Genomic DNA, 26,970 nt, shown 5'->3' with positions numbered 1-26,970 from the left:
TGTAAGCTCAAACTTGGCAATTATGCTTTGAACAGTAGATTGCGGCATATTAAGTTGTGTAGCAATACCGGAAAGAGACACACGAGACTTGTATTTGACAATAATTCGGTTTTTTAAATCACTGGACAGCTGTTTCCTGTTCGCCATGATGACCAAGCAGATAATGACGGAGTAGGCGCTAAATTGCCGGAAGTACATTTTATGCTGGCTAAATTCCAATAATTATGAACCAGTGTCTAGTTATGGAATGTTATAATGTAGTTTATTCGCCAAACTAAACAAAATTTTTATAGGAATATGTTTTTCACACGTTCTTAACTGTACGAACACTTTTTGCTGCTCCTATTTTTGGTTATTTGTTTATAAACAGTTTATTTGTCGTTCACTTTACATAAAATTTATGAAGATGTGTGTTAGTATAATATTTATAATATAGAATACTTATATTATCTAATCGTGATATTTAAGTTATGAGCAAAAAACTACTCGGGACGCAGGGGTACGAACACTTTCTGTCGTAACTGTAGCGTTATTGAATTAAATGTAAATTATAGTGCTGTCATAAAGATGAAGATGGAACAATCTACTGGTTTCTTTAAAAAATATATTAGAATACAAAAAACCTCGTTTAACTGTAAGAGATATAACAAATATTAAATTAACTTTGAAATTCAGTATATTGACTTACAAGTCCAAGCTCTTTTGTACAGTAAAACAAAGATGACTTCTTTATTGTCTATGTAAAATAGTTTGTATGCTTCCGATATGTGATTTTTTTCAATATATTTGGAAGGGCTTTTCCTGATGAATATGTTCAGCATGAATGCTTAACTTCTCAACAGTTTTTTTTTCTATTAAGAAAAATCATATGAGTAAGGTTTGATCTATAATAATATTAATACTAGTCTGCTTGATTTTCACCTAAAAGTATATCTTCTCCTTCCTATATTACCAAATGCTTTTAAAGAACCCAACATTTCACAAACTCCTGAAGACTCAGTAACCTACAATACTGGTCTCTCATTATCATTTATAATCACATAAATATATTCTTGTGACACAATTTATAAACAAAGAGGTTTGAGTTATGAATGTGTTAACTGTTCTTCATAAACAAACATTACATCTTTAGCCAAAAAAACATTAAGCTAAAACTTTCTTGGGAAACAATAATGAAAATAATATTATTATTATTTGCACTACTAAAATTGTTGAACCTGCTAGAATCATTAGAACCAGAAAATGAGTATGCAACAGACTGGTTGAAAGCTGTTATGAATATTTCAAAGAAAGAAGCAGAAAAAAATTATTAATTACAATTAAAATATAAGATTTAATGAAATATGTTCTATATATATAATTCACCTCTCAGGAGAACTTAAGATAACATAATTTTGTCAAGTTGTTCTGTTGAATAATGAAACAAAGTAATTTGTATTTAAGGTATTTCTGGATTTACAATATACAATAAAATACTTGTATTTCTACATTAATCAGGAAGTCAATATTAGAAATTAGCTGAATACTGCAAGCAATATAATTGTTTAATCTTATTTGTAATAATATGCATTGTAACTTTCATACTGAAGCACTGAGCTGTTTTGATGTAAACTTACTATGAATCATACATTTTACTTTTTTATATATTAAACTAGGCATATCACAGATAGCAATTTTGTAGTTACACTTATAATATGGGTTACTTTCAAAGAATTCCACTACTGAGAAATAAGATATATACCAATTATTACACATTTTATGAAAATTATCAAAAACCCTCAGAAGATCATTGCCAGTCTTATAAACAGTGTTAATTGACAAGCATAATTTACACAAAGTTTTAAAACTAATATTAATGAATACTTTCTGTTGAACTGTAAGTGGTTCAACAGAAGATTAAACTTAAAATTCTCTCTTTCTGAAACACATTCTTTTATCCCTTATAAATGTTATGAAACTTATGCTAAAATGTTAAGAACAAGTATTTCATCTTTCCTGTGATTAATTACATTGAAAAATAAAGAAATAAAATTATTTATTAATGGGTCTGATTTCAAAACATAAAATTCCAGTTATTTTAGAACTACAGTATTTTACTCCAGACAACAATATATCTTACAAAGCTACAATGTCTGCAAGCTTTCAGCAAGTAATTAGTGAAAGCATTTGTATTCTTCAACTAAATAATATGTCTGGCTAACTATTTTTCACATTTTTTATCGGTAAGGAAGAAGTTTTAAGCAGGTTCACTGGTACAATCATTCACAAATAACCAGATTTTAATGGTTAAGAAAGTGACCAAAATGGTGCTGGTCCATTAGTCCAAGGGCCCATTACTCTGAAAATGTGTTGTTGCTGTTTTTTAAACAATTAAAAGGTTAAATGGACGATTTAATCTCTTAATTGTGTTAAAAAAATTAGAAATTTTATGACAAAAATGCCCCAAGATATGACCTAAAATGTTGCAGTTTCTCATGAATTAATGGATAATAATCAATTCTCTATTGTTATTTTCTTGTATACATGACTAGTGTCAGCCACAGACTCTACATATTTATCCATCAGGACTGAACTGGAGAATCTAGCTCTTATTCCATAGTGCTGTGGCAACAAGTGTTATATCCTAGTGTAACCTAGACTCATAAAACATGTTGAAAGTTTCCAGTTGATACAGTTATCTTGATACCAAGTCAATGCAATGAACTGTACAACACAGATTCAAATATTTCTTTTGTTTATATTATAAATCTTCAGTTCCTTCAATTTCATTTGATAGTATGAAAATCAAAAATCTGTCATTATCTGGTCTTTGATATACTGGTCAGTCATCATCAAAACTTTGTACCTGTTTGAAAAATAATTCTTCCTTATTGTAAAATCTGTAAATTGAAAAAAACAACAGATTTATAATCAATAATTAAACTTACAAAAGCTAGTTTTCACATTGTTTTATAAAAATATTATTACAATAGCAATTTATTGTTGTTAACAAGAACAATGCTGTTTTATTTATTTGTTTCTTCTTATTAAGGTGTCTATCTTTGTAAGAAAAAGCTACATATATTAAAGTCAATCAATGGAAAACCTACAGTTAATCAAGAGAACTTCATATTTACAAATGTTTTAAAGCCCATACCTCAAATTTCAATATTCAACAGTTCTGATGTTTTCATTCAAATCTATTATGTAAACAAATCTTTACAATGTAATTTATAAAAAAGCTATATTTAATAAAACTGTGTACAAATAATGTTCAACTGTCTGGAGGTTTTTTATAAGTTTCAGCAAAATCTTTTATCTTCTTCCATAGTTCTTTTGGTTCATCCACTCTTGGGACCTGCAATAAACATTTCAGGTAAAGAAACATCATACGCTACAAGAAGTTTAGATCATAAGCAAACAAATATGTAAATTTAGATAACTCTACAGTTCATTAGTACATAAAAGTTTGACTCTAATAATAAAGTTAGACTTCGAAGTGTGAAACTATGGAATGAAGAAGAGATAGACATTCACACAATGCTAATAGTTATTGAATATATCTGCCATCTGTTAACACAATGTTAATAGTTATTATAAAGTTCTCCCACACATTATCATTACGTTAACACTTATTGTGAAGTTCTGTACCACAACAATGTTAAAAATATGCATATTACAATAAATGAATCAAAATTGTGAACTTTATCTCTTCATACAAATAGTTGGTCTAAAACTGAAAAGCTGCCTAAACATTTTGCTGTTATGACACATGAAGATTCTGTCATCGGGATTCTGTGTTCACGAAGCATGCAAAATTCCAGTGGAAGTACACTTTTAATATATATATACTTGCAGCCTCAAAAATAGTGGTAATAAAATCATTTGCCAATGTTCAAGAGGTGCTCTTTTTTAATATTTTTATATTATTTCTCATATAAAATTTCCAAAAATGTATAAACTTTTTATTAGTCTCTTACTAGTTTAATAGAAACCTTTAACTGAAGACAAAATGCTTTTCAAAAACACTAAAACGAAAACATTTTCAAAAGTGTGCAATAAGTTGAGAGTAATGAATTGGCAAATTCCATTTATCAAATTCAAGTGTTTGCAATTTATTCATATTAATGCTTGTGTAGAAAACAAACTATTAAATGGGTATAACCTTACCAAATCTAATTTGAACTCAGTATACAACAGTATAATAAAAAATAATATTCAGCCTGATGTTTTTGAATGCTATAAAGAAGTCAAAATTTGAATGATGGATGACCTTTCAACTTTTCATCAAAACCAGCAAGAGCTTTCTGTTATAATCTTACTAGTGTATACCTCATCAAAAATTATGTGGAAAGTACTTATAAACTCTCATACTATACCCTAACATCACATTTCATAGCTAACTGAAATAAATAAATTTTGGAAAACCAAGTTTCACCAACAACGAGGAAGAAAAGTGCAGCTGACACAATCAAACATCAGTAAATACCCTTGTGAACCAATCAAAATTAGGATCATTCATGAAATGAATTTATGGCTTATTTGTAAAATCAGTTCGATTAACAACTTCTAACATACAAAAAAGCCAGTGTATTTTGTTAACACTACCTTGCAACAATGAGTTTTATGTCATGTCCCTTAGTTACAAAACTAAGTTAATACTATTGTTAGTCTATGTAATGAAAGTATAAAATGAAATGTTCAGACAACAAAACTGGAAGCATATTTTTGATTTCTTAACTTAGTCTCCATCAATTAAAGTTGTTTGTTTTTTATTAAAAGCATGGTAATATAATAAAATATACTTTGATCCAGAAATAATTCAAGTTTGAAACTGAATCCACATCTTTTATGATAAATTTTATGCACTTGGCTCTAGGCTAAATGAACCCACACTGTGTTTGTACTTTAGGCTTATCAATAGCAACGTTTGTACAGTTATAAGGTTTCATGACACTTCCTTCATAGCCCCCTTGCACCTCCATCACTGAAATCATAATGAGCAAACAGTGACTGAACTATTCTATCTGGATAAATGAATTTTCTTTTATTATTCCTCCTATTTCAAGAAATCCAGTATGATGTAACACATACTGGCTATAGTATAGGATAGCTTGGAAATTGTATGAAGGTTCCAATAATAGTATACAAAAACCCTTTGAAGAACAAAAGAGAAGTTATATTAACAGTTGAGAAAAATCACTCATCAACCCAAAGGTCACACAATGTAATACTACTAACACTTTGGTCAAAGTATGAACCTTAATAATGCCAAATTTGATCCTTCCTGTTGGTTAGCTCACATTAGTTTTGTTTTAATTAAAAATAAAATAAAAGTGAACATAACTAAAACATAGACTCAAATGTTAAAAAATTATATCATCGTGAAATTCATAAACAGCAAATTCAACTAATACATTTCAAAATGAAATTTCTTCTAACTTCATGGTCTCCTGTGAAATACTAATAGAAAATCCTGTCATTTTTAGACTAATAAGAACATTATAAAACCTGCACAGCATACCATTTTTTCAATAACATTTAACAGCACTGAAATACTGATAATTTAATGTAAATTTGATTGGAAATAGATGTATAATGTTGACAAGAATCTTGTACATATGAAGAATGTATTGAAATTAAACTGCACCTACTATGGATAGCAAACCACATAACACTAATAAGCTTTCAACAAATAAAATGACAATTTTGGTTTAAAGGAGTTACTTGGAAAAAAAAAGATTCACAAAAATATTTCACTGAGGAAAAACTTCAAAGCAATAACATTTTGAAATAATGCAAGATTTTATACTAATTTGCCTCTGAAATTGTTACAAGCCAGCAGTTTTGAGATTTTTATATCTGAAAGTTTAATGAGACCTATACTAACCATAAATTTTAATAATTAACAACAGAACATGAATAATCCTTCCTTCTGTTTACATAATGTTTGTCACTAAATGAAGAAACTAAACACCCTAGATTTTCAACTTTGATCACCAAACAAAGAAGGCACATAATCTTGATTGATTTTCAACTACATAAAAAAATCACCCCTACTTCATAACACTGAAAGTTTTTATTAAAATATGAAAAAATGTAGTTTTTAGTAGTCTGTTCCTATCAGATTGGAGGAGTTTCCAGCATAAGCTTTTCACTTAAAAAACATGAAAGTGTAATAAAAAAGTGATTTTAATTGCTGGATTTTACTATTTTTGGGGAAAGAAACATTATTTGTGTATTAAAAATAGATGGTAAAATTCAACTATAAATTACTAATTAATTCTTTTCAGATCTCACACATATACACCAAATAAAACCTTAATGAATTATTCAACAGGCCTATGGTTTCTTAGAAAGCACATGGATAAAACATAAATGGAGACCCAATGTTAGATGGAAACCCATTTTTCTGATGAATGAGATGTAAATTAGGCTCATTTATGTTTTTCAGTGACTGACTAATTGACTGGTATAATGGCAAAACAGAATTACTAAAGCTTAGTGACTTGTCATCATACCCATACCTAAGGGTTCATAAATTGTAACTTAAGTAACTTCAAACTTGCATTATGGTTGTATTACATTATGAATAAGCCTTTAATGCAGCCATAATTCCAGTCAAACAAATATTTATTAGGAAGACTACCTGTTAAAAAAACATTTTATAAATAAAATGTGGCATCACATATTCTATAAGCAACTGGCAGATTTCAACTATAAAAACAGGATGTCCAGCAAGCCATCTCACAAGTGGCAGTTATCACAAACTAGATAGAATACCAACACATTATCCCATAGCTTATTTAACACAGGTCACTAATTAGGCAAAACACTCCAAACTGACTGCCTTAGCTCACATAATCTTGACCAATGAGATAATTCATGTCAAATTTTGTTAATTGGAAATAGTATAGTGTTCAGTTGTGTTCATAAGCTAAATAGTAGTCTCCACACCAAACTATGCATATAACATTAAAGTGAAATGTTATTTCACTCTCTATTACAAAAGTACTTGACTGCTTCATTTTATTAGAACAGTAGAAACTCCATGTGTACAGTCCTATCACCACTTCTCTTTATGAGGCTATCTAATTACATATGTGTTTCTACCACTCTGATTTGGTTAATTCTTTGAGTTTGAATAAGCCCATATTTGGTAACAAAATTCATAAAGGACCACCTGAAAACATAAGGTTTCAGCCACATTAACAATATTAACACAAGTCAGATAAAAGTAAAAAATAAAAAGGTTGAGTTACATGAAAATTATTTCAGATTCTTATTATGATCTTTCAGTTCATGTTACCACCTCTGTTCACGATCTATCTCAGTGGTCTGTAAAACTATGACCAGCAGGCCACTTGGTGATCTAATGAAAAATTTATGATTTGTTGGGGAGAGTCAGGTATTTGAAATTTTGTTTCTATTATAAATGAATGTCAATTTTTCTACTTAACTTTTACACTGAATGAAAGAAGTACAATTTTATGTGTGTGTGTTTGTGTGAAAATTAGATAGGAATAATATTTCAATGCAATACAAAAAATTGATAAACAATGTATAACTTATAAGGAACCCTAAGGCTAGGTTAGAACAAGTGAAACAAGAATGCACATGGCTGGCACATCTTCCAATGGAATCTTCTTGATTATTCTAGAAGGTGTAAACCGGAAATAACATGTCAGCTGATGGATGCACCATTGGGGAAAACAAAACTATTCTGGAAATAGGTATAAAAAAAGGGGAGAAAAAGCATATTGACACAGCCATTGCACAAAAAGAATTACTTGCCCACTTAGTGAGAGTAAGTAGCATTTAAATTTTAAATATTTTTGCTAAGTCATCTCACTTCAGGGTTCCATATAGTCAACCAAATCTTCAATTAAATAAAGTCATATTCAAATATTTTATTCTCTCCCTTCTGGATACACAAGAGAAAACTAACTTACTTAACAATATCTTGTGATGTTATTTAAAGTTTTATATTTATATAACATACACATAAATGTGCACGTTTTTAATGTTTTGTCGAACTTTTAATTTTTTATCTGAAAAGTCATTATGACAGTTATATAAGTTCTAAGACATGAATTTATCACCTAAAAACGTTTTTGTGGCTTTTCAGATCACAACCCATATCTGAGCCAAAATCAAACAAGGTGAGACTGTTCCAACCAGTCTGCGAGAAAGACTATGGATGCATTCAGCACAACAACCATGTTCAATGCACTCTCTCGTTCAAATATTATTACTGCTTCCACTCACAACGTAGATTGTCATTATTCAAAGCATGAAGCCTCTCCTTCTAAAATGGGATCAGAATAAAAAATGGAATACATTAAAAAGTGTACAGAATGCTATCAAGCAGAAGAGAAGCATCTTCAAGTTCAAACGAGATCTTAACACAAGCTAGTTTTGTTGCATCACATAGACCAGCCACATATGGTAAACCTTTTACTGAAAGTAAAGTATTGAAGAATATTTTCCTTGACTGTTCAGAAGAGTTGTTCACAGATTTTCATAACAGAAAACAAATTCTAAAGAAAATAAAATAAATATCACCTGCTAGGACTGTTCAACATTGTGTTATGTCGATGATATGTCTAAGAATGTAATGAGTAGATTAAAACTGATATACTTCTGAGTGATGTAATTAGCTTAGCTGTTGACAAAAGTACTGATATAAATAATCTGGCAATAGCTGTTCGCTATGCAGCAACAAATATTCCCACTGTTCATAAAGAGCTGTGTCCACTCTCTACAATGTTAAGCACTACAAAAGTGTTGGTAAAATTTTCGTTTCAAAATTGCTGTATTTCATGATGTATATGAAAAAAACATCTAAATACTTTCCTTTACTAAAGATGCACAAAGGAATTAATTATGCCAATTTGGAAATGCTTATAAGCTGCATGCCACTAAAATGGAGTTAGAATCAAAATTTAAAAATTTTAAGTCCTATGGTCTAATGTTTGGTTTTATTATAAATTTGCATGAACCAGGTGAGAAGTAGCTAGAATTCGCAAGGAAGACTAACAGGTAAGTACTAAAATCACCATCAGCCACCTGAAATTGGCTTTTCCAGTCCTGGTTTCGAGTTACTTAATGTTGCAGTCAGTTTCTACTTTCAAATTGAACTCAATGAACTATGAGTTTTAAAAGGAAGCCACATTAAAAAGGTGTAAAGTATAAATTAAAAAACTTAAATGGCATTAAAAAGATTAATGGACATAAAAAACCAAAAACATTACCAAGGTGGACATTGTCACCAATAACACTTTCTAACGTTATGGACAAACCTTGGGACAGATCATGCTTAAAATGATGCCGATGTTGTGAATCATAACGACAAGAAAGTAAAATGTGACTTATTGTGATCTGAGTGTTACACAAACTACACACTGGTGCATCAGTTCCAAATAAAAGAAAACAATGAGTTAAAAAAACTAGTTAGAACAATTTCCTCTTTCCGATCCTTACAGTAACAAGACGGCCAAAGTCCAATATAGGGATTTATTTGGAAAAGCTTGTTTTCACATTACTCATTCCAAGTCAACTGCCAGCTAGCATGGAGCCGAGCCTTGAATACAGGACCATAATCCATGTATGAGACAGGCACAACAGTGATAGTGTTAGAGCAGATAGACTTAGCTGCAGTGTCAGCAAGCCAGTTCCCTCGAATATCAACGTGGCCTGGTATCCAGAGAAACTGGATAGAAGTAGATGTTAAAGAGAAATAGGCCAGTTGGTTTTGAATATCAGTGAGAACAGGGTGTGAACCAACGTGAGGCAATTCCAGGGCCAGTAGAGAGCTAAGCGAGTCAGTATAAATAGTGCAGTTTGAGTACTGCTTAGCTTCTATGTGATCCAGGACAAGAGAAATTGCATATAGTTCAGCAGTGAACACAGAAGGTGTAGAGGTGATTCTGTATAAATAGAAATGAAAGGATGGTTTGAAAGATGTTCAGCAAATATCAGACAGTATTTCCAATCAGGAGAGTCTACTTTTCTCAGGTGACTCAAAGATAGGTCACAATTGGGGACTGAAAGAAGCCATGGTGGGATGGGCTGACCAGTGGATACAGCAATGTTATCCAAGGACAGACCCAATTCATCTAACTGCACCTGGATGCGAAGGCCAAAGGAACAATGGCAGACCTTCTGGTCTGAGAAAGTATGGCCCACCGAGGAAGAAAAACACAACCCTAGGTAGGATGCTTTGGTAAGGAACAATGTTTCAAGCATATAGTAAAGACAGTTGCAAACAGCGAAGGTGCAAAGAAGGTTCATGAGACTATGTATAAGCTCTGAACTGGGGAAGTGAAAGCCCCAGTGCAGAGCGAAGTCCTTGATGATGAATAGGGTCTAGCATCTTTAAGGCCAATGGTCTGGCAGAGTCATAGACCAGTGATCCACAGTCGATTTTTGATAAAATAAGAGCACAATATATTTTTAGCATAGAACATCCATCTTCTCCCCAAGTGCTGGTGGAGAGAACACGGAGGATGTTCAATGCTCTTATACATAATGTCCCATAGCTGCTTGATGTGTGGTATAAAGGTCAGCTTACGGTTAAAGATAAGACCAAGAACTAAGTCTCAAGAACCACAGGCAGTGCAACTTCACCAATATGGAGTTCAGGATCAGGGCGAATACCCTGTTGGTGGCAAAAGTGCATGCAAAGGGTTTTAGAGAGAGAGAAGGTAAAGCTGTTTGCTGTGGTCCACTTCAGTAAACAACTGAGGGCATTCTGTAGCTGCTGCTCAATATACCTCATGTTCAAAGACTGACATGAGATTTGAAAGTCATCGACATAGAGCCCGCTTGCAACTGTGAGAGGAAGCTGTTCAGTGATGGCATTTTTATATTGAAATATGTGACACTCAGAACACAGCCCCAAGGGGCTTCAAATTCCTGCAGAAAAGAATGGGAAAATGTCAAACCCACACGAACTCAGAATCTCCTGTCCATTAATTTTTTTTTTTTTAAATGGGCAAATGGCCACATAACCAATATATATGGAGGTCTCTCAAAATGCCATACCTCTGTGTTGTATCATAAGCTTTCTCAATGTCAAAGAATATTGATACAGATGTTGTCATTTGATAAAGGCTTCTCTGACATTAAGTCAAATCAGGCGGTCTGTGGTGGAGCACTGTTCTCGAACCCACACTGTGTGAGCAAGAGGAGGTTGTTTGATTCAAGGAACTAAACAAGACAAGCATTAACCATCCTCTCTAGGTCTTACAGAGACAATAAGTCAAAGCAATTGGATGGTAGTTTGAAGGAATCTTGGGATCCTTCCAAGGCGTGGAGAAAGACAGGACAACAGCCTGGCACCAGGCATCAGGAAAACATTATCCTGCCAGATCCAGTTAAAACAACCAGAATGATAGCAAGAGGAGCAGGAGATAGATGGCACAGCATCTCATATTGTATATCATCAGGTCCAACAGATGAAGGGCCAGTTTGAGTTCCACCAGTGTAAAGGGACGATTAGAGTCATGGAGACAATCAGCTCAAAAGGAAAGAAGTAATTGCTCTGCCCGAGTCTTGATGGCTAAGAAGGTAGAAGAGGCAGAAGTGCTAGACACCCGGCAAAAGCTTTCACCTAGAGTACAGGTGATGCTCTGGGTATCAGTTACTTCCTGGCCATCAGAAAGCAAGATCGAGAGGGGGACAGAGTGGTATTGATCACTAACCTTTTGAATCTTGTCTCAAATGATTTTGGAACTGGTGGTAGAGGATATGCTGATTGCAAACTTAATCCAAGATTCCTTCTGGCTTTGACATCTTACCCATCGAGCATCTGCACGAGCCTACTGGAAAGTGATGCAGTTCGAGAGTGTGGGATATCAACAAAAAGTATCCCAGGCCCATTTTTGAGCCTTCCCTGTAAAGTGGCAAGTAGGATTCCACCACGGACAAGGATATAGTGGAAAATGTGTGGAGGTTTTAGGAATACATTGAGCACCTGCTTGTATAATACAGTCAGTTACTGCTGCCACACAGTCGTCTATTGATGGCTGATTTACGATGGCAGGATCAAGTTCTGCAAGAGCAGTGAAAGTGGACCAGTCTGCCTGATCCAGCTTCCACCATGTCATGCAGGTAGGGTGGCATCGACCACGACCAGTCTCTCTTAAAAGGATAGGAAAATGATCACTGCCTAGTGGATTACTGTCAACCCTCCATGAAAAATGAGAGAATAATGAAGGGGAGAAAACAGAGATATCAATAGTGGTAAAGGACTGACTAGGTGCATGAAAATAAGTGGAAGAACTAGTATTGAAAAGATAAAGATTGTGATCAGAGAGAATACGCTCTACAGAGCGACCCCTCCCATCAATAGTAGCACTTCCCCAGCGGGGATGATGTCCATTAAAGTCCTCCAGGATTAGAAAAGGAGACAGCAACTGTTCAACGAGAGCATCAAGGTCTGATTAATCATATGTCTCTCCAGGCGACAGGTAGAGATAACAAACAGTGATGGTATGACCCAAGGAAACACAGATGGCTATGGCTCCAAGGGTGTGTTGAATAGCAAAGAGAGGGTGGGCACATGCTGATCAACCAACAGTGCCACTCCTCCACGCACTCGTCCATCACACAGCCTGTCATTTCTCTACAAAGAAAACTGCCGAAAGGTGACTGTATTGGCAGTTTCAGAAATGTTTCCTGTAAGGAAAGATATACAGGATAGTAGGAAGCAAGCAGTGTTTTGATGTCATCCAGATTAGTACGTAAACCTCGACAGTTCCATTGTATCAAGATGGCCATTTTCAATTATGTGTAGGCAAATTGGCTGGAGAACCCCTTTGTTCACAATTATCTTTTTTCCTTACTGTCTTTATTTGAGGGAGGTCTATTGACCTCCATGGATCCTGCCCTGGATTGACTGGGCAGGTCTTTGCTGTTGGAAGTAGATTCCATAGACTGAGTATGAGAACAAATAATTGTTTTTGCATCTTGGGGTGAAAGAAGAAAATGTATCCAAAGAAATGCCTGTACCTGGAATCAAAGGATGTGGTTCTTGGGGTTTGTTGGAATGTATGTAAGGGACAGAGATGGGTGTAGAAGTTCATTCATCAACTTTTTTAACCATGGAAATCAAAAGACTTTTCCTTTTTTTTGAGAATGATTCTGTAGGAGGCACAGAGAGATCTGCCTGCACTCCCACAATAACTGTGGAATGAAGTGCAGCAGCATACGTCCAAGATGAGGTGGTGGACAGCAATTTTCGAGCCTCAGGATGGGTAATGTTATGAATGTTTTGCAAATGCTGCACCTCATTTTCTTCCAACCATTTTGGGCAAGAACGAAAGTAGGATGGATGAGAGGCATTGCAATTGATGCAATGAGGGTCCGTTTCATACTCATAGGCACCATGGTCCTTGCCACTGCAACGAGCACACGTCAAGGAACCACGACATTACTTCTTTGAGTGGCCAAACCATTGACACTGGAAACATCGAAGAGGGTTTGTAATGTATGACCATATTTTGCAATTAAGATAACCTACCTTGATGGTGACAGGTGGACGTGGCAATGTAAATGTCAGAATGAGGACATTGGTTGGCATCATAATTCCATCTTTGCGAGTGGAGATACGTCTTAGTGCAGAAACTCCTTGGGTGGAAAAACCAGTGTGAATTTCCAACTCTGAGATGTTCTTCTAATCCCTCTCAACAATAACTCCTCATGATGAATTCAAAGTAGCATGAGGTATTACCTCTATAGGTATATCCCCAATTGTTTTTGAATGCAACAGGAGTTCACTATGTTGAGATGTGGATGTTTCCACCAACATGTCACCAGATCTAAGCTTTTTTACTGACTTTGGAGAGTCAGCAAGTCCCTCTAGTCCCTTCTGAATAAAAAAGGGAGACATATGCCCTAAAGGTTTGTCTGAAAGTGAGTGCAATATAAGAAAATGAGGTACAACAGGTGGTAAAATTGCTTCTCAGAATCTTCAAGACGTGGTAATTTACCTAAATACTATTTTTCATTATTTTATTAAGATATTTAATTGGAGTATCCATAATAAAGAAAGGGAAATTTTGGTGCTCACTGACCCAATGCACAATGAAGCCCTACAGGGGGACGCACTAAAATGTCAAACAAGGACATTGCTAGGGTTTCGTGAGCACTATATCCGAACACAAGCATCAGATATAATGTCCACAACACCTGTTGAGAACATCCAACACTGGTACTTGGTTGACCCTAGCCCGAGTGGACCAGCTATCTGACCCAGGGGGGAGCACTCCAAGGCTGCCCATCTACAGGAATTCAAGGCCAAGGTGGTGTGTTAGGGTTGGACCCCTCAATCACCAGGATCCTCTTCTCCGCTTCACAGGTTGCCATGCACGGTAAACACATGGTTGGATGTTTAGATCCCAAAGGAGGTAAACTGAAAGAACAGATTCTTCCCTGGGAGGTCCCCAGGAATCCACACCAAGGAGTGAAAACCAGAAAACCATCTAAATATGATATCTACATGGTGAGCATCTTTTCCATCCAAATTTTCTTCTTTTAAGAAGATAGTCGTTGCTTGTCTTTCAGCACTTGAATCAAATTATACATGTAAACAGGTATTTTCACAAATTAAATTCATCAAGGAACAAAATCACTGCAGAAAACTCATCATGTGTCTTATTAAAAACATCAAGCTATTGTATGAACATTTCAATGTCTTCCAAGGAAATGAAGCAGGTGCCATAAAAGCTACTGATTTATTTCAGTTTGGTTTTTACATTGATATTTTATTTTAATAAATGTTTAATAAGTTTTTTTTACTTTAATCAATGTACCTATACAAAAAACCTTGTAAGAAAATATAAAAACAAGTAACAGTAGTAAAAGGAAATTGAGCATCAACCCATTACCTGATCATACAAATGATATGACATAAGTAACCCAATAAAACAAAAATTGCTGCCCACTGACTTATCTAATAACCCTGTATCTTAACAACAGCTTTGAAAAGCAGTTTCCATTACAAAATGGTTCCACTGTTTGTCTGTAATTTCCATGTATGCCATTCCTACTTGCATTACTCAACCTAAATCATATAGTGGAAGAGAACAACAGTTTCCCAGCACCAACTTCAACATCCCAATCAAACAGATATCTCATGTCTTCATACAGTCTATTTGTTTGTAGTTATGCACAAAGCTACACAATGAGATATCTATTCTCTGCCAACCATGGGTATTAAAACTGTTTTCTTGCATTTTAAGTCCACAGACACATAGCTGTGCCACTGAGTGACATCTTTGTATGGAATATCATAAAGACATTTTTCATTCTCCACCTGCTTATGTTTGCAATGGTTGGACAGATACATCACAAAACAGCTTTCATGCATGTTGTCTCACTTTTCCAGACAGAGATCCTTTTTTCAGTATGTTGCACACTATATTACCTAGAGCATGTGGATGGCTCTTTCCACTAACTTTTGTGTTCATGGTTTCATCCATTACAAGATGCTAAACTTTGCTATTCTTATCATGGATATTCTAAATCTCAAATCTGAACTCATCTTACGATCTAAGTGTAGAAATATTTTGCATCAAAAGGGGCTGTGCTCTTTCCTAAAGCATAAATTTTGAGTGCCATTACACAACCTACAAAATTTCAAATGTCAAAACTTTATATGGGCTGTAATTATCATGTAAGTTACTTATTTAAATATTCAATATTGTTTTAACATAACATATTAAACCCTATGTATTTGTAATGTTCACAAAAACTGTCACACAAGTTACAAAGAAATTTTTTCTTTATACCCAATCTATACATGTGTGTGTGCCTATGGTCTACCTGAAATTCCAATAAACTCTATTTAGAATTATTATCCCTTTTATAAAACAATTATTTACATGAAGCCTAATAACTGAGATTATAAAAATAAAAGAATCTTGTTACTAAACAATTAAAAAATACATAATGTTCATATAATATTAATAATCACATAAAAATGTCTGAGAAATATACTTGTAACAATAACTAACATATTATTGACATTTCAATAATTTCTCTCAAGTGCATATAATAAGCACATTTCTTAATTTCCAAAATAGTCAGTTATGTAATGGAAACTTTCATCATTAAAAGTTTTTAATAAATTCCTGAATCATAAAGAAGTTTATGCAACTTTGCTAAAGTAAAAAAAATGAATATTTTTTTCTTTATTGATGGGTTACCCCAACAAGATTATCATCACCAGGTTCTTGTAATATGAATAGAAACTATAATAAACTATATAATAAGGCTTATTTGTTTGCTCACTTGATAGTTCTGGGCAATATAAATGCCTGTATATACTCCAAGTCCAAATGTCACCTGAAAAAAAAAAAAAGAAGAAAACACTTTAATCACATACACTCCTTTTAACTAAAGTATCAAAGTAATTTTTACAAAACATTCAGATATACTAAAAATGAGCTGTGTAGTGATTCAACAAAATACCATATCTCTACAAAAATTACAATGTGAAAATGTACTCAAGAAGACAAGCATACTCAAATTACCTTGATAGTCAAATAGTGTAACAATAACCCAGTAACAGAACAAATAGCCAAAGTTGTCCAGGCCAAAGACAAGTAGTCTTTGTGCCACTGGTCTTCTGATCTATTGATACCTCCCACATTTTGTTTTTTATAAATACACCACACAATATTATGTTTTTCAGCAGTCTTCCTTCCTGCAAATGACTATAAAGGCTTTCACATTACTATTGAAGATAAGAATGCTATGAATAACTCATCCCCTTGAGTTATGCTGGATTTATACAAGAACGTCTTTTGTGAATTCATAAATAATCTTAATTCTTATTTGTAAATTACTTAAATATGATTGATAATAACTTCCCTCAATTAATATACTTTACACCATAACCATTGTTGTTCATGAAATTAATGATATAAATAATACTTAAACCATTACTAAGTCAACTGTAATACAGTCAGCCTAGTGAGCCCTGGTATTGAGCAAAAGGCCTAGTCTGAGCTGGATATGATAGATGCAATGCATTTGATATATTATTACATATTCTTCTTTGCTTTCACTTTCACATTATTATAATTTACTCCTGTATGAACTGGCTCATATATCCAAGTAACAGTTTTAACGTTCAGATCCTTTACTTTCTGCTATACATCAGGGGCTTAATCACTCTGATCCTTTTGCATTTTGGTAGCAAGTCAGTTACAGATATAATATGACACAATTTGTACTGTCTATTTGTAGTTAACCACTTTCACCAATTCAGAGGAGAACTTGCATTATGGCTTGTGAAAAGCTTGAATATTCCATAAATTTCATGTAGAATGTTACTGCTTTCTGAAAATATGAATGCCCAACCACTACCTGCAGTGTAAAAAACACCTATGGCTGAGATCACAAATGACTGTTAACTTCATTCTCTGGTGAGGCTAATTTCCACATATTCCAGATATCATATGTTTATTTTATATAAAAACATCTGAAACCTGGTAGTGAACATATACCTCAGTTGTGATTCTACAGCACCAAAACATCCATTATTGTCTCCCAATATTTTCTTTAGGTTACACTAGTTGACTACTGCCTGCAGGATTATTTTGGAGTTGGATTATTTCAATTAAAAAGAGCAGTTGTTTGAAGAGGGAATTCAGTTTTTACAAAGCAAAATCCTTGTGCAGAAGTCTGTTTGCAAGCACTGTTAATGCTCTTCAAGGTTGATGAGGCTTGTGAAGTGTAATAGGACCTTGATGAGATGGCTGAAATGAATTTAATGACCAGTCTTAATCAGTTGTGTTGTGTATTTCCAATCTTATCTAGCTGTATAGCACTCATACTAATCATTGTCACAAGTCTCTAAATCACAGATGGGGTGGATAAAACTTTAGTACAGCATAAGCATGTGACTTTCTTCAACAATGTTTCCTGCTGGAAGTTCCTATGATTATCATAGTGTTTTTATGGCTCATGAAGTAGTCTCTCAAAGTTTGTTTGTTTTTTCCCAGAGGGATGGCCTATCCTTATCAGTGTCTGCTTTTGAATGAATAGAGCACTGCAGAGGCTTTGGTATGATTAATAACCAATCCTGTGTGACTGCCCCATTTACTCACTCTGCACATGGATGGTCCCTTCTTGCTTTCACCTTTAGATTTGCTAGGCTTTGCCATAATTCAAATGTCATCAGTGAAGGTTAGCAAATAACATCCTGTTGGACTTCAAGTTCGACTAGATCCACTAAGTAGATGTTGAAGAGGATTGGTAAGAATGATGAGATGCAAGACAAGACAAACTGGTATTGATGGTGATCCAGTCTAATTGCCAGCTTGTATGCTTTATGATCCATTTTCTGATAGTGTGCAGTACGATCCATCTTACATATTAAACCAGTGCCTATTCTGAGGATTTTATCATCAAGAATTCAGGTATCTTTCAGACCTGAACTTACTGTAAAGGTGTTTTGACCAGTTTCAAAGCCTTTCCTTGTATCAGCTGCAAATTTAGCAACATTGAACCAAATTTCTCTAGCAGCACAATTACCTCCCCTTGATGAGGATAGCAGTGGTACAATTTCCTAGGCAAGTCTTCCACATATAGCCTCTTCCAGGATTTTGCTAATATTTTGAGAGATAGTGATTTTATGGTCTCTTAAAAAGAGAAATATTCTTTGCGAGTTTTGGCAAAGATTTGATAAATCTTAAATTTAGGGGTGTTTCCTGTTACCTATCTATGTTAACACTCTGACTCCAGCTTCAATATATTGGCTTCTGTGTGTTTATTAAAGATGGATATTCTTATACCTTCGAGACTTTGATCTTGATTTTCAGAAAAATTATATCCCTGGATATCTCATCCGAGCTAAACATGGACTCTATATCCACATGTAGCTGTAGCTCAAACAGAGGTTGTTGCAGCTTGAGCCGCTTTTGCATTCACCATGGTCATTAGAACATGGCTATTAATGGTATTTAATGATCAATTAATCAACAGGCTTATTAATTAAATACATTATTACAAAATAATACTAGCAAAAAAAGAAATTGTTTTAAGTTAGTAATATTCTACTTTGCTCTTTTTTAAGTCATTTTTGAATTACTGTAGATTTTATATGTCTCTTCAGAAAGTTGCCATTTGAGAATCTACAGAAAAAAACACTTTCCCACAAGCTTTACAGACATTTTTTCTTGAAAAATGAACTTCTAGTGTTAAGAAAATAAAACAAGCAATCACATACTGATAATTAAATAATGAAAATATGTTTTACCTTCACAATAAGAGTAATAATGTTTGTGTTTAAAACATGTTATGTTTACAATTACTAATAATTCATTTATTATTATACTATCACATTCATTTTTAAACAGTAAACTTAACTGATTTGATCACAATTTTATTTAGGGAACATAAACTTTATATTTACAAAACACCACAACCCAATAAAACTACTGTATACCTGTTAAAAATATAAACATTGTAATTTTAAACAAAGAACGAAACAACTATAAAATACTTTTAATAAGCCTTTTCAAATATCTAGTAATGTGATTTCTTTCATTCTTGCTTTGTGTATATATTTTTATAGAACATTAATACTGATGGAGTTAAGTAAACAAAATCAAAAGAAGACTGTTTAAAACAACAAATCAAAAACTCTGACTAATTACATTAGTTTGTTATAAGCTAAAACAATAATAAAAAAATAAAAAATGCTGCACTAATTGAAAGGATCCCAGAGTACAAGTTATAATGTGGGATATAAAATGTACTCCAGGTTTTGGAGGTGACTGTGGAAGTAGGACCCACATTGTGATGGGGATACACTAAATATCAGTCTTAACCTTCATTCATCAATAAGTCACAAAGAAATAAAGCAAAGGAATAGCAACAGAAATTAAAATTGCATATATAGAAATTAAGAGAACAAGATGTGGGTGCTCAAGCCCACAACATCCCACATTTATATCACCCATCATTGCTTGCAGACAGTTGTGGGAAGGTGACTGCTCTCCCAAATAGAGAAGAAAAATTTAATTGGGAAATAATAATAAGAAAAATAAGGTACTGCCATTTGGGGGTAAGTAAGTTAAATAAACTTTCCTCATGAAGTCAGCATTCCAGCCCCCATTATGACAGAAAGTCACTAATTGGTAGCCCAGTAAACAAATTATCCTAGTAGAAGGGTTCCATCCAGCGATATAAATTAACTAGTACAACTCTCAACCACCACTGAGACTTTAATAACTCTACTGCTTTGAATTTGAGTTATGATTAAAAAAAAAAATTATTGTGATTCTTTTATTTCATAATGTGAGACTGGTGAATGAAGATTAAGACTGACAGATGGTATATCCCCACTGTAATGTGGGTCCTACTTCTTAGTCACCTCCCAAAACCTAGAGTATATTTTATATCCCACATAAGAGCTTGTACCCTGGGATCCTTTCAGTTAGTGCAATTTTTTGCATGTTTTGGTTATAACAAACTAAAGTATGTGTGTGTGTGTGTGTATATATATATATATATATTCTTCTATTTAAGTAAACTACTTGTACTTGAAGATGAAAAAACCTTTTTCAAATATTCAACATCCTAAGAGAGATAAAACTTGGTTTGAGACCATTTTTGAAATCTGTGAGAATAATTCAGTTAGTGTAGCAAATTTCAGCCTTTTACCACCATTACTCTTGCAGCTTTAAGCAGCCAAAGTTGCCCAAAAATGAATTTGCCAAAAATAAAAAAAAAATTAATTAACACTCCTACGAAAAGTGGGGCCTAATAGGCCCCAGAGCAACTTGAAAGGTTATTAATATTAGGCTAATAATTTTGTATTTAAATGAAATTGCCATTTCATTTAATGAAATGAAATCAAATGAAATGTTGCTTTCAAGTTGCTCTGGGGCCTATTACGCCCAACTTTTCGTAGGAGTGTTAAATTTTACAGGGCTGTAAATCAGAAACTATTAGAGATATTGATCTAATCTTTGGCAATTTTTCATTAAATAAGTAGATGAGCACATGTGAATTTTTTCAAGGCATTCTGAAGGGGTCACCTGGAAAATTTTCCATAATCTGGATGATTTGACATGGAATGACTCTATGTTAAAGTCTCTAACAGTCAATACACATTCACAATTTAAAAATATCACTTTGTTTATCAACTGAACTAGTAAGTTATCATTATCAACTTCAGCACAATCACGCGTTTAGTGTAAACCAAACCAAAGGCCATTCTATTACCAACTAAAACTGAAGTCAGCCACAGACTCGTGAAGTATCATATATTTCAATTACCTGTTTTCTTGTACATTGTAATCCTGTTTCGATTTGCTTTAGTTTTGCGATATGATATATTATTAATATTATTAACTTTAGTACTATAGTAGTAATATTATAAACAATATACTTACAAGTTATACGAACAATAATACTTATACGTTTAAATATATGCTTTACATGACTACAATTCTAGCATAATTCTTTTAAGGTTATTACAAAATAACAAATCACTGTGATGTACACATAAACAGCTACTTTTCTAAACTTAACCGTTAAGTGGTAACTTGTAACGTAAAGTACAAAAGTACGTTATTTCCTACTTGTACTACTACTAGTTACGAGTATAACAATCAAATTAGATACTCACAATAAATTTGAACATTTTAACCCACAAATATCCAAATTATTTTTATTATAATATTTTATTACATACAGCTATGATAACATTAATACATTCAATTTTTTATGAAGTAATTTGCTAACTCTTCACTCTCCTTAAGCAAGAAAATAAGTATCTTTCTTCTTTTTCCCTAAACTACTATAACATTTTCACTACAGACGCCCTCTTGAACATAATCAAACTAAAATGATTTAATTTAGAAATAAAATATACTTCATAAAGGCAGTTCAATATTACTAATAGTAGATAACAGAGTGTATAAAGTGTTTAAATGTGTAAACACAGCTTGTTATAAAACAATAATTCTTGGCGTTATTCAAATACAACAAGCGACCTAATGAAACATTGAAACTGTTCCTCTCATTAATTAAAGCAATACTCCAAATCCAGTCTTTATTACTTGAATGTCAATGAAGCCTTTACTTAAACTTTCTTAAATTTACTGCACATATCGTATATGAAAAACAACTAGTTTTAAATTCTACCATCTTGTTAGAAAAATAAAACTACATTAGCTGAAAATGACTTGCACCCTGCCAAAACAGAAATTTGTGTCCCCTTTTTTTCTGTGGTAGTTGCATATGTCATGTGCTGTATCTTCTTGTAGTATTATAATATTTATTCTAAAATCATCCTTTGTTCCGAATATATTCATGTTTCAAACAGTACCTCATTGTGAAAACCGTCAAATTGATCATCTTTCAAGTTACTTTTGTTCTGGCGCGTTCCAAAATTTGACGCTGATATTAAATATTCTTGCGCCATGTTCTTAATATCAACTTTAGCGATCGTTGACTTTCATTATAGTTGCAATTCAGGTTAAATAGTTAGCAAACAGGACCATCTACAACAAAGTTTTTAAAATATTATTGCTTCAATGTCAGTCACTCACTCAACGCCTGAAAGAAGCGTTGAAATTCTAAAATGCAGTATGACAGCTACTATGAGAGACGTGACAGCTAGATAACTTATTGTTCACTGCAAATGCGAATGTAGCAACTTTATCTTAAAATAAAATCTTTGTAAAATTACAACAGGGAAACACAAACAAATTTATTTTATCAAATAACGCTTCGAGTAATTACTATTTCTAGACTTAATATTAAAAATAAAATGAAGCCTGACGAAGAGCAGGTGCTTAGGTCGTCGCTGAATGAAATACGTTTGTTTCCATTTAAATGTCCTGTTTTTACAGTAATTTTATTTTAATCCCTTTACTTCCAAATTGTTTGTGGATTCCAATTATTCTAAAAAATATTTTCTTTTACCCAATATCCAACTTTGAAATGCTGAAAAAGTCAACTATGCATTACAATCAGCGTTAAATCAATTAGTTCCAGAGTGGTTTAGTAGCGTTGAATTTTGGAATGCTCTTCTTCTATTGTTTTCGACAGTAGATAATATCTTTTTTCATACAGCGAACAGGACTTAATACAACATGTTTTGTGAGGGTGTCAATAAAATTGTTTTTTAACTGTTTTTTTAAAGGTAATAACTAGTTGTTATGGGCCCACATATGTTGTAATGAGATTGACCAATCACATGGGTAAGCTGAAGGAAGAATTAGTAAAAGCAATGTTCCAAGGTTTCCAACATTCAAGCATGCACGTAGATTATTTATGTTTTATTGTAAAATAAGATGGTCCGGTATGACCAGGTGGGTTAAGATATTCGACTCGTAATCTGAGGGTCGCGGGTTCGAATCCACGTTGCACCAAAAATATGTCGGTCAATCCCACTATTCATTAATAAGAAAGTAGGCCAAGAGTTGGCGGTGGGTGGTGATGACTAGCTGCCTTCCTTCTAGTCTTACACTGCTAACTTAGGGACGGCTAGCGCAGATAGTCCTCGTGTAGCTTTGCGCGTAATTAGAAAACAAACAAAAAATAAAGATTGTTAACAAAAGCGAATGCGCCGTAGCTTGATTTCTCGACATTGAGAAAGCATTTGACACGGTGTGGCATAACGGATTACGTTACCGGTTAAGGGAAATGGATTTACCCCAGGGAATTATTCGCTGGTTATCTAACTTTCTGGACAATAGACTGTGTAAAGTAGATGTGAATGGGGCTCACTCAGGGTCCTTTTCACCTGAGGCAGGAGTCCCGCAGGGAGGGGTAGTTAGCTCTATCTTATTTATCATGTACGTGAATAATATGCCTTTGTCGGACCTAAAGTTAGGTTTTGCATCACAGTTTGCTGATGATGTAGCAGTCTGAAAAAGTGCTCCCACTCTTTCGCAGCAACAAACCTCCAACTAGTTCTAAATAACATCGAAGAATACTGCCAGAAATACAGAATTAAAATCAATATTCCGAAAACACAAGTAGTACTATTCAGCAGATTAAATAAACTGAATAAAGATATACCCAAGTTATACTTGAACGGATCACTTTTACAGACTGCTACTTCTGCTGAATTTTTAGGATTAACTTATGATTCTAAATTAACGTGGATACAGCATACAAACAATATCCTGATTAAAATCTGGAAAAGAGCAAATTATGCAAGAAGTCTTTCAGGTAAAAATCAAGGTACGTCACCTGATAATATAATAAAAATCTGCAAAACATACATTAGACCTATAATAGAATACTCATCTCCTGCCTGGATAAACATAACAAAAATAATTACAGAAACTACAAAAAATACAAAATTCAATCTTAACTTCAGCCTATAAAGTACCACGTAGTACTTCATCCACATTCATACATAAATATGCAAACATAGAAACAATATCTGTAAGACTCTTGCATAATGCACTAAATTATTTTAATAAGAATTGGCATAAAAATGATTTAATGTGTGATCTCGACAGATACTACGTGCATGATGAACATAGTCCTAAATACCTCTCTCCTATAAATATATATTTAAGAAATACAAATCAAGTTGGTCACCACGCACTAGACGCTTAAAACAAGTTTTATTTTGTATGCTTATTTTTTATTTCCTTTCTTTTTTATTTTATTTTATTGTTCCGATAAATATATATGAAAAAGGGAGTATATATATATATATATACGAATAAAAAAATAAAAAATAATAAAAATGGAATAAAATAGGAAAAAATAATAAATGGGCAAAGGAAAAAAAGGGGAGCAAATCAATACAACACATGGATATTGCCCTGAAAAGGGCCGGAGTACTGTGGGATACTCTGGCCCAAAAGCACTACAACAACAACAAATTCTTACTAGTAGCCGACATGAAAGCTGGGGATGGAGGAAGAGGTCTTGTGCACCTGACCCTCCTGGGTATTTAAAAATTAAACATACCCAAATACCCACAAAGAAGAAGTGTTATTCTTAATGTTATGTTACACATTCCTTCAGTTTCTTTATTACATAATTCCGTCATGTAAAATGTCGGTTTTGCGTAGTTTTTCTCAATAATATTAATATATACTAATTATTTAATATTCGACTTGTTTCACACTTGTTTTGTGTTTTTGATCAATGACTACTATCAGTCCGAAAGTTAAGGCTTCAAATAAATTGTTCTATGTTTTAAAATTTACAACACTTTGTAGAAATTATTTACTGCTTTCTTCTTCTTGGTTAATGTAATTACTCTAATGTTGAAAATTAGAATGATTAATTGTTACTCATCTACAGGCTGCTGTAAATTGTTTAAACGATAGTTATTAGCCAGATAAAAAGTAGGACCTGTTCCTTATAAAAAATAAACATGAAATTTCTTTGCAGAATTTTCTTTGATTGTTACGATACTTGTCTGGTATATTTAGGTAAACTTATAGTTCGAATTGTCAGATTGATTCACTAAATAACATAAGATTCGCTAAGATATTGATTATGGATTAGTTATAGAATTCTTACTTAACGCAGTTAAGAGACATAATAATCAGACTGGACACAAACATAGAACAAAGTGCACAATCTTTACAATGAAACATATATATTGTATAAGTACTTGTAATTTTTACTTATGTTGGATGATCACTTTCACTAGCTCTTCTGTATTCAACCATTTAAGTTTACATCATATGCAAGACTATCCAAATGCAAAGCTTCTTATAGTTTCAAAAAATCTCACATTTATCCAAAGTGATGTACAAAAACCTCTTGACTCTTCATTATAAGTTACATCATTATGAAGGCTGTAACCTCTAGATATCATTTGTTTGGTCAGTGAAAGGTATTGCTATAATTGAGTTATTATGCACAGTATGTCCCAAAGTTACAGCAATATACCTACAGGCAAAGCATGTACTATTTGTTAGAGAACGACATAGAAACAAGATATAGAGAATGAAAACAAATCGAAAGATTTATGGACAACGTCTTTATGTAACAAATGTATAGAATTACGCAAAATAAAAGTTTATAAAAGTGATAATTTGTGCCAGTTTGTTTATGTGACCGTTTAGAATACGTTTTGTAGTCCAGTTTTTGTGAAACAGTGATTGTTATATTATTTTATCATGTTATCAGTACCTTCTAAGTATTTTCGTATTTAAATTAAGTATTATGGCATCATAATATCTCATAGTGTGTGGAGTGTTCTAAGCCTCTGTCAGGCTATAAATATGCATCCAAAATGTAGTCCCTTAGATAACTAGTTAGATCTGGACTGTGTGATTATTTAGCAGTAGCCAGTGTGTATAGTGACGATTTCTCAAGTGAAAAATATATATTCAAAACAAGCCAAAAATATAACTTTTTTACACTCTAGCCTACAGGACATCACAGTTGAATCCTACACTTAAAGTAATTGTTGAAACTTTGTAGAATGAATGGCAATAGCCTGTTGTAGAGTCACAAGACCTGAAAACGAAAGGCTGGAGATTTTCGAAACATCGCCCTCTACACTTGTGTCTCCACAACAGGCAGTTGCCGCCCATTTCTACAAAGTTTTGTCATGAATACTCTCCCTAAACAATCTATCAAAGAATACTCTAAGTAATTATCTTTTCTTGTCAAGGCCTATATAGGCTAGTTCAGTTGCTTTAGAATCCAAATGAAAGACAAATTCTTCTCTACTATCTCTCTTTCTCACTATACAATTTGTGTTAAATTAACTTACATTAACCATGTTTGACCACAGTTGTATCCAAAACTTTAAATAATTATTTCCTTTTCAATAAAGTCCATACAGGCAAGTTCAATTACTTTTAGATATTCTTTGACAAAACAAATTATTTTCCTTCTTTTGTTGCTTACCACAATTGTATCCAGAACTTTAAAGAATTTTCTCTCCCTGTCTCTCTCTCTTGTTTTTTAAATAAAAAGTCCATACAGGCTGATTAAGTCACTTTATAATCAAACTGACAAAGTAACTTATTTGTT

General features: G+C 33.2%; 2 long non-coding RNA genes across 4 annotated transcripts; one reads left to right on the top strand and one right to left on the bottom strand.

The window, feature by feature from the left end:
* Positions 1 to 1,316: 1,316 nt before the first annotated feature.
* Positions 1,317 to 21,830, bottom strand: LOC143231577 (uncharacterized). 3 transcript variants are annotated; one of them, XR_013016992.1, is made up of 4 exons: positions 21,629 to 21,830; positions 16,276 to 16,329; positions 3,137 to 3,337; positions 1,317 to 2,845 (listed from the first exon to the last, which is right to left on the bottom strand). It is a non-coding gene; the product is annotated as an uncharacterized LOC143231577 (long non-coding RNA). The 3 variants fall into 3 exon arrangements; XR_013016990.1 differs by having other exon boundaries at positions 1,317 to 2,879; positions 21,629 to 21,829; XR_013016989.1 differs by having other exon boundaries at positions 1,317 to 3,337; positions 21,629 to 21,827.
* On the top strand, positions 7,253 to 8,704 carry LOC143231578 (uncharacterized). Its single transcript, XR_013016993.1, has 3 exons — positions 7,253 to 7,387; positions 7,640 to 7,786; positions 8,108 to 8,704. It is a non-coding gene; the product is annotated as an uncharacterized LOC143231578 (long non-coding RNA).
* Positions 21,831 to 26,970: the final 5,140 nt, after the last annotated feature.

Source organism: Tachypleus tridentatus, chromosome 11 (genome assembly GCF_004210375.1).
Source record: "Tachypleus tridentatus isolate NWPU-2018 chromosome 11, ASM421037v1, whole genome shotgun sequence".
Classification (NCBI taxonomy): domain Eukaryota; kingdom Metazoa; phylum Arthropoda; class Merostomata; order Xiphosura; family Limulidae; genus Tachypleus; species Tachypleus tridentatus.
Note: the sequence above shows the minus strand (reverse complement) of the source record. Positions and strands in the feature narration are given on the sequence as shown.